Genomic DNA, 20,152 nt, shown 5'->3' on the forward strand with positions numbered 1-20,152 from the left:
TAAGCAGAGAAAGTCCAAAAACACAGGGACAGGGGTAACAGGAGCAAGGATTTTCATGAATAGCTCAAAGATACTAAGAAAGCAATTTCTGATGACAAAGGTAAAAGCACTCTTTAAAACTTAATGCTGAGAAGGCAAGTGACTTTCAAGAAGAGAATTTATGAAAGCCATACAACATGGAACCTTTCTTCTGATTTGGATTCTTCCCACTGAGAACAGTAGAGAGAAGCCCATCTCTATGGGCCATCTTATTTCTGCAGTATGGAGCTTTCCAGCTGGCATGGGGGGACAAATTAGAGGGCCATCAATTGTTCAGGTGTCCCGCAAGATGCTGATGGCTATAAAAACTTTTAAGCGATAAAAATTTAAAATTGATTTTTACTGCCATTAAAATTGTACCAAAGCTGAGATGATATTTGAACACTCTAAAATTTCTTTCAGTAAAGATCCTGAATTGTCTGAGAAGACTAGATGAGTCATTCTCTATAGCAGTGACCTCCCCACAAGGTATGTCAAAGAGATATCATTATATCATGATGAGGACAGGTTGGAAAGCACAGCTCTAGTATATAATAATCACAACTGCTCAATGTTTTGCATATAGTTATTTATTAATGGCTGGTATAAAGATCATTGAGAACAATTGATTTCTAGAAATTTAAGTTTCCTGTACTAAATAGGTACAACCAGAATATTTTTCATAAGCCTTTATAGCATTTTACAATGACTGAAGATAAAGATTAATACCATATATACATGTACATATATATACATACAGCACAAAACAAAAACTCTAGCACTTGACCCACAACTTATCTCTCCAGCCTCAAAGGTATACTGGAACAAGGATAGAATTGGCATATTTTTCTATGATTTTACTACTTAGATGAATAGCCGTGTTCAAGGCTAGGTAAGGTTAATATGGAGGTCATTAGACCCCAAGGGAGACTTGCAGATTTGTTGGAAAATTATTCTTTAGGGCTTTGTGTTCATTTCCAATCACTTTAGCTTTGTTATCTCAAAGGATCCTGTTATACCTTCTTTAGGTCTATGAATTAAAAGGCCCTTGACTTGTTGATAATTTAGTATTTTTTAGGCACTACTAACCTAATGTCACTTAGGTTTCCTCAGAATCACACAAAACCACCTCTCAGTATCAATGTCATGCAGTCTATTTTCCCAGGAAAAAATAAAGTACAGGGAAAGAAAAAACCAAGTCACTGTGAAGCAGTTCCAAACATGACTTTGTAATTTAAATGTAATTCACACCTTTTCTCTTTCATTTCTGGTACACAGTTCTCTGTCCTTTATTTTTCCTGGCTTCATCATATTCTGACCTCTCCCACCTGACCCAATATAATTCTTGGCAGAGAAAGGCAACTCCGCTGGGTGATATGGTTGTTTTTGAGGGATGGATCATTTGACAGCTTGCTGAAAAACACCTCCATCTGGGCCCTTATCACCTCCTCAAGACTGCAAAGAAAGCAATCTGAAGCTGTTTTACAGCCATAGGAAGATTTCTTTTTCTTAAATGATGGATAATTCAACCTGGCAATTGGTTCTTCTCCTGTGAGATGGGAGGATAAAAGGATAAAAGATGACCACTTCTGGGACTATTTAATTCTGAGAGTGATTGCTCAAACCCAGCTTTGTCACCTTTATCACAAAAAGTTCACTTCATCATAACTTGTAGAAATTCTCAAGTGTGACTTGAGATATGTGTTTATTACTATTTGATTACTTATCAGAGAAAAAGGAGAATAAGGAAAGTTATTTAGGAAAACCCAATAAATTTCATATATTTTAAACCCGTAAGTTTTATTACACTAACCAGTAACCGAAACCAAAAAGAGTGCTCTATTCAGTGTGCAAAACTAAATGCCCCGCCCCCCCCCCCCCGCCCACCCCAAATGCCCCACTTGTTCAACCAAATAGCTTACTCTCCCTAGATCTGATAGCTAGTCTTTTTTGAAATGGCCAACAATAATCCAGCACTACAAACAGGAAAGTTTCAGAATGTAAAGTAGCTCCTGGAACTCAAAGGAAAAACTAGCTAAACATAACCATTAAAGATGGTTGGAGAGGCTTTCCTTAGAACTGATTTTTTTTCAACCACTAGGTGGCAACATCAATTTAAGACCCCCTTTGCTACCCTTTGGGATTGAGAGAAATCACAGGTCTGAATAGGGGCTGAGGTCAGAGAGCTGACTGGGTATGCACATGTGTTTGTAAATTGGGTATTTCAAGCTCAGGAAATCTATATAGTTTACTTAGAAAGCATAGGCACTTTCAATTTTAAGTATGTCATATAGAGGAAGGATATTCCAGACAGCTAATTGCCGAGTAATTCTATATTCACTCATGATATACTTCAATTTTGCCCCTTACCTCCCAGGACTAATTAAGTTATGTTGCTATAACGCTAGCACCAAGCTGCAAGTTGATTACTGATCCTTATGTACAGTGGCAACCATAGGAATGATATTAAACACACTTAATCAATGTAAAAAGCATTACTAAATGCATAATGAGAACATATGCATCCAGAGAAGAGTATTTAGCAAAAGAATACCTTCTCTACCTTTTTACAGTCTTCCTGGGCTTCAGTTTCCTCATCAAAGGAGTGAGCAGTGAACTAACTCATTTTCCTTTTCAAGTTCTAAAACTATGCTGCTCAAAGCTGATGCCTACCATATTTATTGCTATGCCTTGACTGCAACTCCTATGGGAGAAAGCCTGTTTTATGGGCTACTGGAGAGTCCACAGACTCCTTTTGAAAGACATAGATCTGAAACTCCAGATATTTCCTCCTGGATCCTGGCATAAACTTTCACAATTGATTCCATTATTAAACTCTAGATTTCTTTGTAAGTTATAGAGCCAATTTATAAATCTATGCTTGTAAAAATAAATTATAGCAGATACAAAATATAATTCCCCTCCCAGTTCTCTTTCATGCCAACTCTCCCATTGTCCCCTAGTGGCCACTGTTAATTTTTCTGTGATTCATTCCTGGCTGTCTTGCATTTTCACATGGGTATATTCACATACGATGGTTTCGTAACATCTCATAATTTGCTTTTAATTTTCACTTAATACGCAACTTTTAAAACACTTTTTAAAATAAACAGCTGGATTCTATGTGTTACTGTTTTATTTTAGAGTTTTAGGCCTATATTTATAAGGGAGACATTTTAAAAAATAAGCTTTTTATAAACAAACATGTTCTTTTTGAATCACCCTTTTTTGATTTTTGGTATCATTAAAAGCTAGCCTCACAGAATTGGAAATTTCTCAGCTTTGTAATATGCCTTGACAACTCGAATGGCACAGAAACTGTGTCCCTGATTGTTTTGTAGAATACACCCATAAAGTTACTCAAGGTGAATCAAACTTTTTGACAGTTTAGGGTCAGATATCTACCTTCTGATCTCTTAAGTGGATATTGGTCTATTCAGTTTTCTTCTGGGCTTTTTGAGTTAATTTTGCTAATTTACATTTCCTGAAAAACTTATATAAGTTATAAGATAAACATAATTAAAATGTCTTATATTTAAGGCATCTTCATCTGTGGTGTTGTCCCTTTCTATGTGCTAATTTGTGATTTATTTTTACTTTTTATTATTTTAGAGAGAGAGTGCACAAGTGGGGGAAAAGGGAAGAGGGGTAGAGAGGGATAGGAAGAGGGAAAGAGACAGATACAGAGACACACACAGAATACCTTAAGCAGGCTCCATGCTCAGCAGGGCTCAATCCCAAGACCCTGGGATCATGACCTGAGCTGAAATCAAGAGTCAAAGGCTAAACCAACTAGGCAATCCAGAGGTCCCTGTTTGTGATTTTAAATAAAAATTCTTCAGACTTGGGGTGTCTTGGTGGCTCAGTTGGCTGAGTGACTGACTTTGGCTCAGGTCATGATCTTGCAGTTTTTGAGTTCGAGCCCCGTGTCGGGCTCTGTGCTGACAGCTCAAACCCTGGAGTCTGCTTCGGATTCTGTGTCTCTCCCTCTCTCTACCCCTCCCCCTGCTCATACTCTGTGTGTCTCAATAATAAATAAATGTTAAAAAAAATTCTTCAGACTTTCTAAGGATTAATTGGTTTTTTTCTAAAAAAAAATCTTTCTAAAGATTAATTGGTTTTTTTAAAAAAGATCACTGTTTTGGGGTGCCTGGGTGGCTCAGTCAGTTAAGCATCTAACTTCAGCTCAGGTGATGATCTCACAGTTTGTGGGTTCAAGCCCCATGTCAAGCCCCTCTGAGCTGTCAGCACAGAGCCTGGAGCCTGTTTCGGATTCTGTGTCTCCCTCTCTCTCTGCCCCTCCCCTGTTCACACTCTGTCTCTGTTTCAGAAATAAACTTTAAAAAAAAAAATCATTGTTTTTGTCAATAAATTGTTTTTTGTATGTATATAATTTCTACTTGAAATTATAAATTCTATATGAATTCTGTCTTCTTTAGGTCTATTTTGTTACTCATGTTTTAATAGGTGAATATTCCATTGTGTGTATGTGTATAAATACACATATTACAATTTCTTTATCCATTCATTCATTGATGGTCACTTAGTTGCTTCACTATCTTGGCTATTGTAAATAATGCTACAGTAAACATGGGGTACAGATACCTTTATGAATTAGTGTTTTATCTCTTGATAAACACCCAGAAGTGGAATTGCTGGATCATATGGTAGTTGTAATTTTTAAGGGATCTCCATACTGTTTTCCATAGTGGCTATACCAGTTTATGTTTCCATCAACAGTGCACAAGGCATTCTTTTTTTCCACACCCTCACCAACATTTATGGTTTTGATAATAGCTATTCTAACAGAAGGGGAGTGATATTGCATTTTGGTTTTGATTGGCATTACCCTGATGATTATGTTGTGCACCTGTTCATGTGCCTGCTGTCTATCTGTATATCTTCTTTGGAAAAATATGTATTTAGATCTTCTGCCCATTTTTCAGTTTTTGGCTACTGAGTTGTATGAATTCTTTATTTCAGATACTAGCCACTTATGGAACAGGTGATTTGTAAATAATTTCCCCCATTTGGTAGGCTGCCTTTACATTCTGTGATGGTTTTCTTTACTGTGAAGCTTCATCTCATGTAACCCCAACTTGTTTATTTTTGCTTTTGGGGTCAGATTGAAAAATCATCACCAAGGGCTACGTCAAAGGCCTTATTCATTATGATTCCTTCCAGGAGTCTTATGATTTCATGTCTTACATTTAAGTCTTTAATTCACTTTGCATTAATTTTCACATATGGTATAAGATAGTGGTCCAGTTTCATTCTTTTGCATGTAGCTGTCCCGTTTCCCAGCCTCATTTATTGAAGAGATTGTCCTTTCCCATTGTATATTCTTGGTTCTTTTGTCATAATTAATTGACCACATAGGTGTAGGTTTATTTCTGGGTGCTCTATTTTGTCCCAGTGATCTGTGTATCTGTTTTTATACCAGTGCCATTCTGTTTTGATTACTACACCTTGGTGGTGTACTTTGAAATCAGAGTACGATACCTCCAGCTTAGGTCTTATTTCTCAAAATTACTTTGGGCTCTTTGAGGGCTCTTGTTTTATACGATTTTTAGGACTGTTTCTTCTATTTCTGTGAAAAATACAATTGGCATTTCAATAGGGATTGCACTTAATCTGTAGATCACTTTGAGAAGTATGGACATTTTAACATTATATCTTCCATTCCATGAGCATGGAATTTCTTTCCACTTATTTCTTAATTCTTTCATTAAGGTCTTAGTTTTCAACATACATCTTTTACCTCCTTGGTTAACTTGATTTCTAGGTATTGTATTCTTTTTGATGCAGTTGTAAATGGGATAGATAATTGTGGTTTTTAGTTTCTCTTTATTAAAGAGTTATTTTGAAGGATGTCAAAAAATTTTGTCTATTAAAAATGCTTAATTATGTTAAATTTTTGTCATCGCTAAATTTGACAATTTTTGATAGAATTTTAATATGCTTGCTATTATTTTGGATTTGTCAGTTTAATTTAAAAACTCTTAATTCATGTATTTTAATGAGTAGCTATAAATATTAATGACTACTCTATCTTCTGAATGGAATAAAGCTTTTATTTTAAAATGTTTCTAGAAAATCCTTCTATGGCTCATTTAATACTCTTAAAATTCCTTTCTTGCCAAATGATTGGGACAGTTTTGCCTATATCTTTCTTCTGCTTCCCCCCCCCCACAAATATGGTTCTTGCAAATATAATACTGAATTTTAAAAAATTTAACTAGTAAGATTTTTCTGACTTTTAAGTGGAAAATTTTACTCATTCCCATTAATTATAATACCTAATATGTGTGATTTTCTTTTTATAAATTTAATATGCATAAAAACATAAGGCACATACATTTTCTAGTATTAATACACTTTTACAGGAGATGGAGGTAAGATGGCGGTGTAGTAGGGGGATCCTGCACTTGCCTCATCCCTCAAACACAGCTAGGTAATTACCAAATCATTTTGAACACCCAAGAAATTTATCTGAAGACTGTGAAAACAAACTGCACAGCTAGGAGGAGAAATTAGACCATATTGTGGAAGGCAGGAGGTGCAGACGTGATCATGGGTGCTGCCGAGGGGAGGGGGCCCTGATTATGGAGTGGGGGGGAGAGATGCATAAGGGATCGCATAGAAAAAACACTTCTCCCAAACCACTGACCTGGACAATGAGACACTGATTATCATGAGCTTTTATGAGCAGCAGAGCTTAAAAAATGAAGTTTTTAGAAGTCCGCTCTGTGGCAGGTGTAGAGTTTGGCAAGCATAGGGGTGTTTTTGTGGAGAAAGAGGATAGAAGCCTAGGAGTAGACAGTGTGGTCTGAGGATACCCTGGGTGGCACTGGGAAAGACAGTTCCCTGTCTTGGAGTACATTTGGTAGAGGTTAACTGCATCTCAGGGGACAAGAGAGACAATGGGTGCCATCCCATTGCTCCATTCATTAGCATAGGAGCAGAGACACCTGCTGAGGGTAGCTAATCTAGACACCAGCTTTTTGTTGTGCTTTACCATAAACTCCAAGCCCCTGTGAATTTATGCAAGTGCCCTTCTGGGAAAAACCAGCACCGGCCACAGCATGACAAGACCTTCCCCCATAGGATCAGTGTGGGTCTGCATCATGCCAGATCTAAAGTTTGGAGTTCTGAAACTCCAGTTTATCTCCGGTGTTCTGGAGATAAAACACAGGTGAACTGTGCTGCCAGGTAGGCAGGTGGCCCGGACACAGACAGGGTGAAGGTAGGAATCTGAAGTTTGTCTAGGACACACAAAAGATTGTTTGCTCTTCTGTGAAGGTTTCCTGAATGGTGGTGGGTGCAAACTCCCTCTCCAAGGATGAGAGAGGGGACTAATGCCATTCCATCCCTGTATGTCAGCACCAATAGACTTTAGTGAGCAGTACTGCTTGCACAGTGGAGATTTGAGCCACTTACACCAAGCCCCATCCCCTGCACTCTGCAGGGTGCTTCTGTACTAGGGCAACTGTGCCTGACAGCCAGAGCAACAGCAGGCCCCTCCCCCAGAACAGCAGCACAAATCCCTCACAGGCACAAAACCTACTGACCATAGAGTGCTGCAAAACTTCATTCTAGTGGAAACAGGATCTAGCCTCTTGTAACAAGCAGACCAAAGTATACCTCCTTAAAACTTGCCACACATGGGACAAGGTCCAAACACTCCTCATTGTAGGCAAGGAGAAACTCTGCAGAGGACTGATCAGAAGGAAAGAGCAGCCAAAATGCAACAGCAGAATGCACACAGCATACACCAGAAACACTTTCTGAAGTGCCAGGCCCTGGACAGTATAGGACCTCTTCTTAATATAGCTATTGCTCTCAGGAGAAGGAAACATACCAGGTTTTCCTAACCTAAAGCAGAATGCCAACATGGAAGAATTCATCCCAAAAGAAAGAACAAGAAAAGGTCATGGCCAGGGTTCTAGTTAAAACAGGTAGAAGTAGGGGTGTCTGGGTGACTCGGTTGAGCATCCAATTTCAGCTCAGGTCATGATCTCACAATTCATGGGTTCAAGCCCCTCATTGGGCTTTGTGCTGACAGCTCAGAGCCTGGAGCCTGCTTCAGATTCTGTGTCTTCTTTCTCTGTTCTTCCCCCTCTTGTACTCTGTCACTCTCAAAAACAAGCAAACATTAAAAAAAAACCAGGTAGAAGTAATATGCCTGAGCTAGAATTTAAAATGATCAAAGATTCTAGCTTGGCTTGAGAAAAACACTGAAGATACCAGGGAGTCCTTTAGTACAGAAACAAAAGACCTAAAACGCAGACGGGCGGAAATAAAAAAATGTTGTAATTGAGATGCAACATTGAGTGGATATAATGACAAGGATGGAAGAAACAGGAACAAATTAAGTGATATAGAAAATAAAATTATGCAAGCTAATGAAGCTGAAGAGGGAAATATATATATTGGATCACAAGTGTAGATTTGGGGACTCAGCAACTCCATAAAGCATAATAACATTCGTATCATAGGAGTCCCAGAAGAAGAGAGGGAAGAAGAGAGAGAAAAGGAGGCAGAAGTTTTATTTAAGCAAAATATAGCTGAAAACTTCCCTCATGTGGGAAAGGAAGCAGACATCCAAATACAGGAGGCACAGAGAACTATCAAAATCAACAAAAGCAGGCCATCATCAACATATATTGTAGTAAAATTTGCAAAATACAGAGATAAAAAAAATCCTGGGAGCAGGAGGGAAAAGAAATCCCTAACTTTCAAGGGAAGACAAATAAGGTTCACAGCAAATTGATCTGCAGAAACTCGGCAGGCAAGAAGGGAGTAACATGATATATTCAACATGCTGAAGGGGAAAAATATGCAGTCAAGAATACTTTATCCAGCAAAACTGTCATTAAGAATAGAAGGGAGACAGTTTCCCAAACAAAAACTAAAGGAGTTTGTGATCACTAAGCCAACCCTGCAAGAAATATTAAAGGGGACTCTTTGGGAAAGAAAGACCAAAAGTGACAAAGATAGAAAGGAACAAAGAAAATCTCCAGGAACAACTTAACTGGTAATACAATGGCACTAAATTCATATCTATCAATAATCACTTTGAATGTAAATGGGCTAAATGCCCCAATCGAAAGATATAGGGTATCAGAATGGGGTTTTTTGGGGGGGGCGCCTGGGTGGCTCAGTCAGTTGAGCTTCTGACTTCAGCTCAGGTCATGATCTTGCAGTTTGTGGGTTTGGGCCCTGCATTGGGCTCTGGGCTGACAACTCAGAGCCTGAATCCTGCTTCAGATTCTGTGTCTCCCATTCTCTCTGCCCCTCCTATGCTCATGCTCTCTAATAAATAAACGTTAAAAAATTAGAAAAAAAAATAGTTTTTTTTTTAAAGACCCATTTATAGGCTGCCTATCAGAGACTCACTGTAGACCTAAAGACAATTACAGACAAAGTGAGGGGATAGAGAACATTTATCATGCTAATGGACGTCAAAAGAAAGCTGGAGTAGCCGTATTTATATCAGAAAAACTAGATTTTAAACCAAAGACTGTAACAAGAGATGAAGAATGGCACTATATCATAATAAAGGATTCTACCCAATAAGATGTAGCAATAATATTTATGCCCATAAGTTGGAAGCATGCAAATATATAAGTCAGTTAATCACAAACATAAACTCCTTGATAATAGTAAAATAATAGTAGGGGACTTTAATACCACACTTATAGCAATGGACAGATCATTTAAGCAGAAGATCAACAAGGAAACAATGGCTTTGAATGACACACTGGACCAGATGGACTTAACAGACATGTTCAGAAGATTTCATCCTAAAGTAGCAAAATACGCTTTTTTAAAAAAATCTATTTTGAGAGAGAGAGAGCATGAGCAGGGGAGGGGCAGAAAGAGATTAAGAATCTCAAGTAGGCTCAATCCCATAAACCACGAGATCATGACTTGAGCCAAAATCAACAGCCAGATGCTCAACCAATTGAGCCAACCAGGTGCTCCAGAGTACACATTCTTTTTGAAGCATACATAACATGCTCCAGAATAGATTACATACTGGATCACAAATCAGGCCTCAACAAATACAAAAAGATTGAGATCATACCATGCATATTTCTCTCTCCACAATGCTTGAAACTTGAAGCGAACGACAAGAAAAAAATTGGAAATACCACAAATACATGGAAGTTAAAGAACATCCTGCTAAAGAATGAATCAGTTAACCAGGAAATTAAAAAAGCATTTTGAAAAAAACATGGAAGTAAATGAAAATACGACAGTCCAAAACCTTTGAGATGCAGCAAAAGCAGTCATGAGAAGGAAGTATGTACCAATACAGGCCTACCTCAAGAAGAAGGGTCCCAAAATTTCCTGCTCTAATCATTATGATTTCTATTCTTCTGCTGGCTTTGGGGTTTCTTTGCTGCTCTGTTTCTAGTTCCTTTAGGTGTGAGGTTAGGGTCTGTATTTGGGATTTTTCTTGCTTCCTGAGATAGGCTTGGATTGCAATATATCTTCCTCTTAGGACTGCCTTTGCTGCATCTCAAAAAGTTTAGATTGTTGTGTTTTTTCATTTGCTTCCATAAAGTTTTAAATTTCTTCTTTAATTTTCTGTTGACCCATTCATTCTTCAGTAGGGTGTTCTTTAATCTCCATGCATTTGGAGGCTTTCCAATTTTTTTCTTGTGATTGATTTTAAGTTTCATAGCATTATGACCTGAAAATATGCATTGTATGATATCAATCCTTTTTTTTATTTGTTGGAGATTGTTTTGTGACCAAGCATATGATATATTTTGGAGAATGTTCCATGTACACTCAAGAAGAATGTGCATTCTGCTGCTTTTGGATGGAAAGTTCTTAATATATCCATCAAGTCCATCAGGTCCAGTCTATCATTCAAGGCCATTGTTCCTTTATTGACTTTTTGCCTAGATGATCTGTTCATTGCTTTAAGTGGAGTAATAAAGTCACCTACAATTACAATATTATCAGCAAGCTTGCTCAAGTTTGTGATTAATTGATTTATATATTTGGGTTCTTTCAAGTTTGGGGCATAAACATTTACAATTATTAGCTCTTCCTGATGGATAGATCGCTTAATTATGATATAATGCCCTTCTTCATCTCTTGTTACAGTCTTTAAAGTCTAGTTTGTCTGATAGAAGTATGGTAAAACCAAAGCAGGAACATCACAATCCCGTACTTTAGCCTATACTACACAGCTATAATCATCAAGATAGCATGGTATTGGCACAAAAACAGACACATAGACCAATGGAACGCAATAGAGAACCTACAATTGGACCCACAAAAGTATGGCCAACTAATCTTTAACAAAGCAGGAAAGAATATCCAATGGAAAAGAGACAGTCTCTTTAGCAAATGGTGCTGGGGAGAACTGGACAGCAACATGCAGAAGAATGAAACTGGATCACTTTCTTACACCATACACAAACTCAAAATGGATGAAAGAGCTAAATGTGAGGCAGAAACCATAAAAACCCTAGAGAAGAACACAGGCAACAACCTCTGTGTCCTCAGCTGCAGCAATTTCTTGCTCAACACGTTTCCAAAGGCAAGAGAAGTAACAGCAAAAATGAACTATTGTGACCTCATCAAGATAAAAACTTCTGCATTGCAAAGGAAACAATCAACAAAACTAAAAGGCAACTGACAGAATGGGAAAAGATATTTGCAAATGACATATTGGATAAAGATTTAGTATTTAAAAATCTATGAAGAACTTCTCCAACTCAGCACGGAAAAAACAATCCAGTGAAAACATGGGCAAGAGACATGAATGGACACTTTTCCAAAGAGGACATCCAGATGGCCAACAGACATGTGAAAAGATGCTCAACATCACTCATCATCAAGGAAATACAAATCAAAGCCACACTGAGATACCACCTCATGCTAGTTAGAATGGCTGAAATTGACAACTCAGGAAACCACAGATGTTGGCAAGGTTGTGGAGAAACAGGAACACTCTTGAGCACTACTAGGTTTATCCAAAGGATACAGGAGTGCTGATTCACAGGGGCACGTGCATCTCAATGTTTATAGCAGTGCTATGAACAATGGCCAAATTATGGAAAGAGCCCAAATGTCCATCAACAGACAAATGAATAAAGAAGATGTGGTGTATATATATGCAATGGAATACTACTCAGCAATGAAAAAGGCAATCTTGCCATTTGCAACAATGTGGATGGAACTAGAAGTAATTATGCTAAGTGAAATAAGTCAGTCAGAGAAAGGCAGATATATATGTTCTCACTTAGATATGGAATTTGAGAAACTTAACAGAAGACCATGGGGAAGGGAAGGAAAAAAAATAGTTACAAACCAAGAGGAAGGCAAACAATAAGAGACTTTTAAATACAGAGAACAAACTGAGGGTTGATGGAGGGTCAGGAAAAATGTGTGATGGGCATTGAGGAGGACACTTGTTGGGATGAGCACTGGGTATCGTATGTAAGGGATAAATCATGGGAATCTACTCCTGAAGCCAAGAGCACACTGTATACTATGTAGGTTAGCTAACAATAAATTATATTTTAAAAAGAATAAAGGAGCTAGAAAAGAACAAATAAAGCCTAAAGTCATAATAAGGGAAATAATAAAGATTAGAGCAAAAATAAATGATATAGAAACAAACCCCACTAGAATAGATCAATGAAACTAGGAGCTGGATTTTTCAGACTAAAATTGATGAACCTCTAGCCAAACTTGTCAAAAAGAAGAGAGAGAGGACCCAAATGGATAATCATGAATGAAAGAGATCACAACCCAAACCACAGAAATACAATTAGAAGAGATTATGAAATATTATATGCCAACAAATTGTGCAATCTGGAAGGAATGGATAAATGCTTAGAGACCTATAAACTACCAAAACTGAAACAGGAAGAAATTGCAAATTTTAACAGACCCACTACTTCCCAGGGAAATTCCCAAGAAATTCTTACCAGAATTAATATTTTTTTCTTAAACTTTTCCAAAAAGTAGGAGTGGAAGGAAAACTTCCAAACTCATTCTAGGAGGTGAGCATTACCTTGATTCCAAAGCCAGGCAAAGACCCCACTAAAAAGGAGAATTACAGGCCAATATTCATTATGAACATGGATGCTAAAATTCTCAATAAGATGCTAACAAATAGAATTCAAGAGTACATTGAAAGAAATGTTCACCCCAATGCAGTGGAAATTATTCCTGGGCTGCAAGGTGGTTCAATATTTGCAAATCAATGTGATACAACACGTTAATAAAAGAAAAGAACCATCTGATCCCGTCAATAGATGCAGAAAAACTTTTGACAAAATATAGTATCCATTCTTGTTAAAAAAGAAAGAAAGAAAGAAAAACTCTCAACAAAGTAGGGATAGAGGAAACATACCTGAACATCATAAAGGCCATTTATGAAAGATCTACAGCTACTATCATCCTCAATGGGGAAATCTTTTCCTCTATGATCAGGAACAAGACAGGGATATCCACCCTTACCACTGTTATTTAATGTAGTACTCAAAGTTCTAGCTTCAGCAATTAGACAACAAAAGAAATAGAAGGCATCCAGATCAGCAAGAAAGTAGTCAAACTTACTGTTCACAGAGGGCAAGATACTCTACATGGAAAACCTACAAGACTCCACCAAAAAAATTGTTAGACATGATAAATAAAATCAGCCAAGTCACAGGATACAAAATCTATTGCATCTATTCACCAATAATGAAGCAGAAATCAAGGAATCAATCCCATTTACAATTGCACCAAAACTCCTAAAATACCTAGGAATAACCCTAACCCCAAATATAAAAGATCTGTATTCTGAAAACTTTGAACACTTATGAAAGAAACTGAAGACGAGAAATGGAAAAAAAAAATTGCATGTTTATGGGTTGGGAAAACATTGTTAAAAGATCTATACTAGCCAAGACAATCTACATCTATAAGGCAATCCCTATCAAAATATCATCAGCGTTTTTCACAGAGCTAGAATAAACAATCCTAAAATTTGTATGGAACCACAAAAGATCCAAACAGGCAAAGCAATGTTAAAGAAAAGCAAAGCTGGAGGCATCACAATTACAGACTTAAAGCTATATTACGAAGCCATAGTGATCCAGAGAGTACATTACTGATACAAAAACAGACACATAGATTTAAAAAAAAAAAAACCAGAAAACCCAAAAATGGACCCATAACTATATGGTCAACTAATCTCTGACACAGTAGGAAAGAATATCCTTCAGTCTCTTCAAGTGGTGTTGGGAAAACTGGACAGCAACATGCAGAGGAATGAAACTGGACCACTTTCTTACATCATATACCAAAATAAATTCAAAATGAATTAGGGACTAAAATGTGACACAGGAAACCTCAAAATCCTAGAGAAGAACACCTACAGCAACCTCTTTGATGTTGGCTATAGCAACTTCCTACTAGACATCTCTGGATACAAGGGTAATAAAAGCAAAAATGAACTTTTGGAACTTAAGATAAAAAGCTTCTGCACAGTGAAAGAAACAATCAACCAAACTAAAGCACAACCTACAGAATGGGAAAAGATATTTGCACATGACAAGCTGATAAAGGGTTAGTATCCAAAGTCTGCAAAGAACTTATCAAACTCAATGCCCCAAAAAATAATCCAGTGAAGAAACAGGCAGAAGACATGAACACTTTTTCCAAAGATGACATCCCTGTGGCAAACACATGGAAAGATTCTCAACATCACTCATCATGCAGAAAATACAAATCAAAACTACAATGAGATACCACCTCACACCAGAATACTAAAATTAACACAGAAAACCAAAGAGGTTGGTGAGAACGTGAAAGGGGAACCCTCTTATGTTGTTGGTGGTAATGCACACTGGACAAGTCATTGTGGCAAACAGTATGGAGGTTCCTCACAAAGTTAAAAATGCAACTACCCTATGACCCAGTAATCACACTCCAAGATATTTATCCAAAATACAAAGACTCAAAGGGACATGTGCACCCTGAGGTTTATAGCACCATTGTCAACAATAGCCAAATTATGGAAAGAGCCCATAATGGCTCTGATGGATAAAGAAAATTTGGTGTATATATATATACAATGGAATACTACTTAGCCGTCAAAAAGAAAGAAATCTTGCCATTTTCAATGACATGGATGGAGATAAGGTATATCATGCTAAGCAAAATAGGTCAGAAAAGGACAAATACCATTTGATTTCACTCACATGTGGAATCTGAGAAAAACAGATGAACACAGGGGAAGGAAGAAAAAAAAGAGGAAGGGAAACCATAGGAGACTTAACTATAGAAAACAAACAGGGTTTCTGGAGGGGAGCTGGGTAAGGGATGGGCTAAATTGGTGTTAGGTATTAAGGAGGGCACTTTTGATGAGCACTAGGTGCTATAAGTGATGAACGACTAAATTTTACTCCTGAAATCAACATTACACTATATATTAACTAGAATTGAAATAAAAGCTTGATGTCAAAAAAAAAATACATGTATACACGTATGACCTTGTTAAACTTTTGAGAGAGCAAGAGAGAAAGTGGGGGAGGGGCAGAGAGAGAGGAAGGAGAATCTTAAGCAAGCTCCATACCATCAGCACAGAGCCCAACACAAAGCTTGATCCCATGAAAAGTGAGATCATGACCTTGAGCTGAAATCTTGACTGAGCCACCCAGGCACCCCTATTTTTTGTTATGGGTTCTTGCCTTTTCTCTTCTTGGAGTTCTCCACCAGCTTTTCCTATCTAGTAGTATGCCAGCTATGCATCTTATTTCAATTTAAGTGGTTTCTTATAAATTTTACAGATACTTCTTTCATGTGTAGAATCGAGACTTTGTACATTTCCTCCTTGAACAAGATCTCAAGAATTTTTTCATCTCCCCCCCTCCCTGTTTTCCTCCTCCTTTGCTCCATGCTTTTTTAAAAATCACCTAGGATTTTTGTAGCACATTTCGTCTAAGTGTGGCTCTCTGAATTGGGTCCCCTCAAAATTCGTATGTTGAAGTCCTACCTCCAGTATCTCAAAATCAGTATATTTTGAGATAAGGTCTTTAAAGAGGTAAGTTAAAATGAGGTTACTGGGATGAGGGAATTTAGGCACAGACATGCAAAGGGAAAACACCGTGAAGACATAGGAAGAAGATAGCCATCTGCAAGCTAAGAAAGGCCTCAGTAGAAATCAAATCTGATGACACCATGTTCTCAGACTTCCAGTACCAGAACTGTGAGAAAAATTTCTGTGCTTTACGTCACCCAGTCTGTGGTACTTTGTTTCCACAGCCCTAGGAAACTATTATATAAACTGAAGATGGCAGCTTAATGACTATGTCCTCAAGGAGACATTCCTTGATATCTGAATGACTTTATTCACTTTGTTTCTATATTTTCCCAAAGCTGAATACAGATCTTACCACAACACTTGTTGTGGTTATTCGTTAGGATCTTTATCTCCTGAGCTCTGAACTCCATGTAAGGAACTCCATGCATTTTGGTTTATTCTGTGGGAGTCCTGTGAGAGTCTCTATAAAGTGGTTTGAAGCTTGCCTTGTGGGGTCTAAGGCTAGGTTTGTGTTTTCACTCCAACTTCTAGATCATTAAGAGTGTAAATTAGGAGTCCTCACCCATACATTGGGAGACCTGGGGGATCTGCTTTTTAGTGATCTCCCATCACCCAAATCTCTAGGAGACTAAAACCTCCATTTCGCCAGCTGTAGGGAGTTTTTCTCCACACTTTGAAGTTCCCTACTTTCTCTATTTAAACTTTCTTGCAGCTCTCCATGTCTTCCCTGTTACAGGCATTAGAATCCCAGCCTCAGTCTTGACAGTCCCTTTTCATAGTCCTGACTCCCAGAAGCACATGGTATCAGCTTTTCCTTTCCACTTTAGCTTTGTTTTTTGCCTCCAATTGTTTTTGCGTCTGGAAATGTCCTTTTTTTTCTACAAAGTTACAAAGTTATATACTAAAACAAATGACAGTATGATAAAAGCATTTACTCTGGAGACAGTTGTCAGCAATAGCTGTGGACCTCGGGCAATGCTTTTCAACACCTCACACAGAGTAAGGACTATATAGATGTTTGGTATTATGAGATTTTTATATTTTTGTCAGATTTTCACTTTATCCAGTATTTATGCTTTAGGGTTCCTGACTACAAATCCTCAGTATTTTAAGTTCTATTATACTTTAATATGTTGATTGAAAAAAAAAGGGGGGTAATATTTTTTTAAGAGAAAACTACTTGCAGCAGACATCTGGATAGCCTAAGAATGTATGACTTGTCCACGGTCTCCCTTTGAGTTCTCATTTCACCTAGTACCCTATAACTCCATCCCATGTGGCCACACCTAATCCGACACCTAACTTAAAGGCACTCAGTGGAAGATCAGGTGGAATGACAAGTGAGTCCTGCCCAGTTGGGCTCACTCTACTAGACAGCGACTGACCCCTGATCTAGTCGGATCCTGTCTTTGAGTTTACACTTGAAGCAATGAAAAAATTAGCTTGCAGTATCAGGAGCAGTGGCAGTAGATACAGGTAATAGCTCAGTTATCACAATGATAAAGTTCTTAAGCAAGAAGCACAGGAACTGGACACGCTGCCCTTTGTGAATGTTTTAGGCTCTAGGGACCTGGTTTGGAAACAGTCTCCATTCTTGGATTGCTTATAATAAGCTTTTATCATCTGATCTATCTAGAGCAGGTCTTATTTTAAACCTAACAAATTTATTAGTGCCAAGAATATTTAAACTTAAGGGGAAAAAAACATCCAGTCTCCAAGTCACTGGATTTATCTTATCTATTTCCTCTTCAGGTAGGGAAAGAGAGGAAGGCTGGATTTTAATCTGTGCTCTATTACTTGACTGAATTGCTTAAAGATTTAGAGTCAAGGATTCCTAATTCTTAAGTTGGGGGAAACAGCAATATACTGTTGCATAAGGTTTTTGTTAGAATTATATTATTCATACGCAGTTGTTAAACTTACATTATGTGCCAGGCATGTATGGTGGTAGGTGCTAGGGATATAGCATTTTCTGCCCATGACGGGCTTACAGTCATAGTACCAATCAGACATTGTCTGGGAAATGCCTAACTTATAGCCTTTCAATGCATAGTTACTTTCGTTATTACTTCTACAGGAAAATTTTTTTCTTCTCCTTTAGAACTTAAAGAGCTGAAAGCAGATGGTTTTCCACATATGTTTCACTGAACAGTAGAAACAAAATACTTTTGTTACGGATCTATTTATCTTTTTTCTGTTATTGCTGGTGTTATTGTTTCTTGACCTTTCCATGGGTGTTTGAATCTAGTCATTGATCAGTTTCTTAATTTGTAACTATTTCCTCTCTTCTCAGGCAGCTCTTTGGCATTGAGAATCACACACATTAGATGATAATTATTTTCTGCAAGAGCTATTGACATACAAGACACCTTACCTAAAGTAAAAAGGGAACATTTCAGAGAAAGTTCTGTATACATGTTCTATTGGTGCAAGCTGTACAGTTCAATTTTTCAGTATTTCCAAAGGCACAATTTACCCAGATGAAGAAAAGGATATCTAAAGCTGTTCTTCAGGAGGTATAAGATTAGATGACTGCTGTGGATGCTGTTGGCTGCTCCTCCAAATCTATTTTCCCTTTCTTAGACTCTAACAGAAGGATGTGCTCAGATATTCACCCATCCCCTCATGAGGGATGGGTCCTGATCAGCCAATCAGAGCTTGTAGATCTCCCAGCAGCTTTTTTTTAGTGTGGAGATTGACATGTGTTATGAATTGGCCCAATCAAATTTAAGAGAAGGATTATTACTGAATAGTTGGGGGGTGTTTATTCATGCTCTTGTCAAATGTAAAGAAGGAAAAGAGGAACTCTGCTTGCCACTGGCAGCCGGTGATTAGGAAGGGTATGAGCTGTAGGGTCAATCAGATTCTGTGGACTACTGAGTGGAGAGAACACATCAATGTAGCTCTTGAGTTGTCTTGTTAAATCAGCCAACCGTTAAGCTAGTCCTACCTCTTGACTTCCTGTTATGTCAAGAAAAATGTTACTGCACAGGCCAATTTGAGTCAGGTTGTGTCCTACCCAAAAGCACCCTTTACAATAGTAATTTATTTTTAAGGAATGAGAAGGAAACTATGGAATAACTAAATTTACTGGTTTTCCAAAAAATTTTTTAATGTTTATTTTTCAGGGAGAGCAGAGAGCAAGCTGGGGAAGGTTAGAGAGGGAGACACAAAATCTGAAGCAGGCTCCAGGCTTTGAGCTGTCAGCACAGAGCCTGACATGGGACTTGAACTCACAATGAGATCATGACCTGAGCTGAAGTCGGTCACTTAATCGAGCCAGGCGCTGCGTAAATTTACTGTTCAAGTCTTCACAGGTGGAAAAACACATCAATGTTCTTTCCTCCCTCCCTGAATACCTTTCTCTAAAACACCCCTTTAATTTTGATGACCCCTCAAAAAGTGTGTGTGCTTTCAGAAAGGAAGACTTAGGATAATAGCTAAAACCCATCTCATATTCAAGAGAAATAGGTCAGTTTAAAATATTTGCTGTATTTTCTGAAAGCCTGTAGCCCATGGAAGAGTTAATAACAGGATGTTTACTTAAAAAATATCTCATGCCTAAGCATAAAGAAATCCTTTGTATAATCCCACCTAGATAAATTAATGTTCACATGTAGATTCTATATTATAAAGTGCTTGGGTCTCAGTGCTGCATTTCCTTTGTTGAAAGATTATGTTTTGATGCACATGAAAAATTTCATTAAAAAGCAATAAATAAGAGACAACTTGGCAGAGAATACTTTAGAGAGCTAAATAGATTCTTCTCTTCTCTGGTCATGGTTTATAGTTGCAATATAAAGTAGTTAAAACATCAAGAAGTTCCCTGTGGCAGTTTTCTTAGGACATAAAGATTTAGACTTCACTCTTGGATTAGATAGAAGTGAGGACTTTATTCTCTTTTGGTTGCTGTAGTATTTTAACAGTGGAAAACATACATACACACAGCCTTCAGAAGACTTACTGATGGACTTCACTTTCTAACAGACATTTTCTCAAGAGGTTTCATACCTACCATGGCATCTCACACATAATGGAGGATCAATAAATATTTGCTGAGTTGAATTAAAA

The 20,152-nt window shown here is 37.7% G+C and overlaps 1 protein-coding gene across 2 annotated transcripts in view; it reads right to left on the reverse strand.

The window, feature by feature from the left end:
• CPA6 (carboxypeptidase A6) overlaps positions 1-20,152 on the reverse strand; it is a 541,372-nt gene that overhangs the window by 179,294 nt on the left and 341,926 nt on the right. The gene's annotated exons all lie outside the window — the stretch shown is intronic.

This window comes from Panthera pardus, unplaced genomic scaffold (genome assembly GCF_024362965.1).
Source record: "Panthera pardus isolate Hobbes unplaced genomic scaffold, ASM2436296v1 HiC_scaffold_7, whole genome shotgun sequence".
Taxonomy (NCBI): Eukaryota; Metazoa; Chordata; class Mammalia; order Carnivora; family Felidae; genus Panthera; species Panthera pardus.